The sequence below is a fragment of the Chelmon rostratus genome, chromosome 7 (assembly GCF_017976325.1).
Source record: "Chelmon rostratus isolate fCheRos1 chromosome 7, fCheRos1.pri, whole genome shotgun sequence".
Classification (NCBI taxonomy): domain Eukaryota; kingdom Metazoa; phylum Chordata; class Actinopteri; order Chaetodontiformes; family Chaetodontidae; genus Chelmon; species Chelmon rostratus.
The window spans coordinates 26298083-26302514 of record NC_055664.1 but is presented as its reverse complement, the minus strand read 5'-3'; positions in this window follow the sequence as shown (position 1 = coordinate 26302514).

Sequence of the window (4432 nt, the reverse complement as noted above, 5' to 3'; positions counted from 1 at the left end):
CTCTCTCTCTCCCCCCCTCTCTCCCCCTCTGTCTCTCTCTCTCTCCTCCCTCTGTCCCTCTCTTTCAGCACACACCCCCAGCTATCGATTGCCCCATCAAACCTCTGCCCTGGTTGCCATGGCAACACGCCGCACCTGTACTCTGGGCGACGGTTGTAAACACGTTTAGGACCTCGATCCACATCTCTCCTGCCTCCCTCCTTTTTTATCCTCTCCTCACGGTGCCTCCCTTCCTCCACACCCATCCCTCCTCTTATTTATTACTTACTACGCCTCACCTCACTCCTCCAACTCGTCATCCTACTTTTATTCCTCCTCCTAGTCCTCCATCACTCCCTCTGCCCTTTTGATCCCTCTTTTAATCCCTCACCCCTTACCTTCCTCAACATGGATCATTTTCCCATTATTCCTTTGTCTCTATCTCTCCTCCTATCCCTCCCATTCCTCCTCCTTTTCTCCCACTTTCCTCTCCATCAATCCCACTGCCGTTTCCTTTACTCATTTCCTCCCTCCTTCTATGTCTCCACGAATCAGCTCAGCCCTCTATCGCCTCCTTTACCCCTCTTTGATCCGCCCTTCATCCCTCATTCATCCCTCCTTTTACACCTCCTTACCCACCTGTCTACCTCCCTTATCAACTTTTTATTCTTCCCTCTACTCCTCCCATTCCTCCTTGTCCCTCTTTCTTCATCTCATTACCTCTTTTATCCCTCCATCTCTCCCTCTATGACCTCTTTTATCCCTCCATCACTCCATTCTGCACCTCCCATATCCTTATGCCAACCCTTCTGCCCCTTCCACCACTCCTTTCATTTCTCCGTCAAAGCCTTTCACTCCCTCCATGCATCCCTCCCTCTCCACCTCCTCTCTTCTATACGTTCCTCTCTCTTCGTTATGAGCCCGATTTCACACATCTGCTTACAGGCACTGACTCATAAACTGGACAGATCGCGTCTGTGTGCTTTTCATCCGTTGTCTTTTGTTAGATGATGCTTTTAATCAGTTTCATTTCTCACAACTCAATTAAATTAACTCATATGACATTTTTTAAAAGGAGTAAAGCTACAGTTGAGTTAATCAAACTGAAGGTAATCCAGGTCTGCTGATGAATGTGAGAATCACAGTGATGGAGTCCATTAGTCTTTCAGCTCATCTTCACTTTGGAGGTGCTGCAGACTCGACTGGGAACACTGTGTGTTCACTGCCATAGACCTCCAGTGCTGTGCAGAAATTATTAAAAACGTATCTGCGAGCCACATACGCCGTCCTGCTGCTGGAAATACTCACTGGTGCACCAACTTTGCAGCTGGAAGTAGTCTGGAAGTAGTATGCTGATTATTCCTGTTTCATAACATTTGTTTACAGCATCCAGCTGCTTTCAGGAAATCATATTTCTGTCTGAGAGATTTATGCCATCAGTAGGAGCAAAGGGCAGCTGCTGCAGCTACAATCATTGTCTTTTTAACGTGAACAAACACATTGTTTTTCTGTGTTTGTCTCATCCGCTCTCTGACCTTGCTGTTGTTTATTTGCTCTGTTTCATAGTGCGAGTACAGACTATTATATAAGTTCATAATTTCATTAGAACCGATTCATGAGTCTCTCTCTGTTTTACTGGGACATCTTACTTACTCTTAATTGCAGTCTAACGTGAGACAGTTAATAGGACAGCAGGAACCCTCTTCTGATCATCTGATGTTATCTGAGAACAAACTGGCCTTTCTGGGGCTTATTTCATCCTGGCTTCATGATTCTTGGTTCATTCCTGTTGTTTCTGTTGGCAGAACGGCTCTGCAGCCCTTCAGTGTCCTGTTGTGTTCAGGCCACCGTGCATACAGAGAAGCAAACAGGGAGCGTAAACATGTTCACAAATCCAAACTGAAGCCACTCGCAATCTAAATATCTCACTTTTCACATGAAAATATTTGCCGTCTCCGCTCGAGTGGTCAGTTTGAGTGGCAGACATGCAGCATTTGAAGCGGTCGACCTTGTTGTCAGCGGCTCCTCTAACTCTGCAGTCCTGAAGTGTGAATGTACAACATGATCCTGGAAAGAAACACTTTATTATCATCTGAATGTACTTTTGAATCTTCTGAAGGCTGCTGTGTTTTTCATGAAGCAGCTCTCTCCTGTGCAAATTGTAAAAGCATTCATCACATAGTGATTGCTGACAGCAGGCAGGCAAACGTTATCACAGGTTGAAGTCAAAGGTAATCAGCAGTGTTATTAAATTTGACAGAATTCAGGCGAAGCGTAAAAAACACCTGAAGGAAGAAGAAAACAAAACTTACTTAACATTTGTTTTAAAATATATGTTGAAGCAACATCTCAAGACAGAAACTTAATAATTATCATGACAGACACACCGAGAGGAGAGGAAGATGTGCAGGAATAGAAGTTGAGAAAGAAAAGGCAACAGAAAGATTTTTTTGAGGTAACATTTTAAAACAGAAGGTGTTGGCAGGTGCTTCCCTCCTCACAAATGGACGGATGGAGAGAGAGAGAGGAAGAGAGAGGTGGAGGATTAAGGACACTAACAGGTTTCAGTCCATCTGTCCATCCTTTGGTTTCACGCTGAGCTTTAACTCTCACCAGTTGGTGCAGAGTCACACACACACACACACACACACACACACACACACACACACTCACAGAGCTGAAGACACACACGAGGAGAAAAGAAGTTAGTCCAAAACAAATCACACACATATACAGCATCAGCCTGCGCCTGTCTGTCACTGTGTGTGTGTGTGTGTGTGTGAGAATTGTCCCGGGTTTGCATGACACACATACAAAGACACAAACAAACAAATAAAAACCGTGTGATGTCCGCCTGGTTTTCTGGAGGCCATCCCTGTGACTCGTCCCTTCCTCCTCTCCGTGTCTCCTTTTTCTATCTTTGATGCCGCGTCTTCCCATCACCACCTCTCCACCTCTTCTTCTTCTTCTTCTTTTGTCCTCCTTCCTTTTCCTTTATTCTTCCCTGTCTCTTACCGACTTCTCTCCTGTTTTCAGTTTTTCCCCCCTCTCTCCTGATCCATCTGCATTTGTTGCATCTACATCATTCACCTTTGTTCTCATCCTCATTCCAGGTTTCTCTCAAACACTTTTCTTTTTCTTCATCAAGGTAAATCTTCCTTTTATTGCCTTTTCTATAAGAGAAAAACTGCAGTGCATTAAAGAAAATGCTGCTTAAAACACTATTATTGGCAGAAAACACTGAACTAAAATAGACCAATAAATCAGTCACACCTACCACGACCTTTATTCCTAATTATCTCTTTTCTTCTCTCCACCCTCTACCCCTCTTCATCATTTCTTCCTCATTATATCTTTCTACTCCGTCTTTCCTAACTTTCTTTTCTTCTTCACTACCTGTTTTGTAATTCTCTGTTTGGCGGTGACTCACAGAGTGCCAGGGTCTCCGCTGAATCACGTCATCTGCTATGAATCACGCTTTTCATCTCCTTTTTTCCCCCCCCAGAATTCTTTTGTTCATCTGAATGCACTGGAGATCTTATCCAATATTCAGGGACCTATGGAGGTTCTCTGCTCTCCTGTGAGCAGTGAAAACGTCTGAGACACTGAGACAGGAGGCAAGGTCATGTCAATAGAAACAAGTCTGGACTTTCTGGAATGGATTGCAAAAAAAAAAAAAAAAATCTTATCTTTTGCTCCAGTGACGACGAGCAAAGAGATGTAGCACTTTCTTTAGAGTTCCACCTTTTCTTATTTTTCTTCATCTGAAGCCAGGATTACCAGGATTTTCTATGTTATATATAGAAAATAAGTGACAGAATACATCTTCAGATCACTGAATCCTTCAGATTCCTCGAAAGGAAAATTGAGATCATGGCTACATCGTGTCCTCTGAGATGTTTCTGTGCTGTTCTTCTTCTTTGGGGAAGGATGTTTCTCTTGCAGCACCATTTTCTTTAGGTTTGTGAGAAGTTTTTATAGTCTGCATTTGCCAACGTGGCAGCTGTACAGATGTTAGCTGTAGCAATTTGCTAACTAGACGTCGACAGCGCTTTTCACTGTGAGTGTGTGTGTTTCTGTGACAGCTTTGACGAAGACTGATCTTAGAACGTCTTTTGCTTTGGCTTTGCATGAAATATCTGAAGGTGTGTTCAGGCTGACACGTCTTCACAGATCTTTACGGTTTGTTGGTCAAAACAGAAGAACTCTTTGAGGAACAAGCTGCATTAAGGATGAAATGCTGGTCTGCAGGTAGGCTTTTAAAGGTCTTTTTAGAGTGTCACAAACTAATTTGCTCTTTCTTTTTATGCTCTCTCCCCCCTGTAGGTGAGCCAGTCACACCACCCTCAGCTCTACCCAGCACCTCCCCTCCCACCTCCCTCTTCCTCAGCCTAAACCCACCCTCCTCTGCCTCACCCTTTCCTCCGGGTTCTCGTTGGAGCAGCACGCCGCC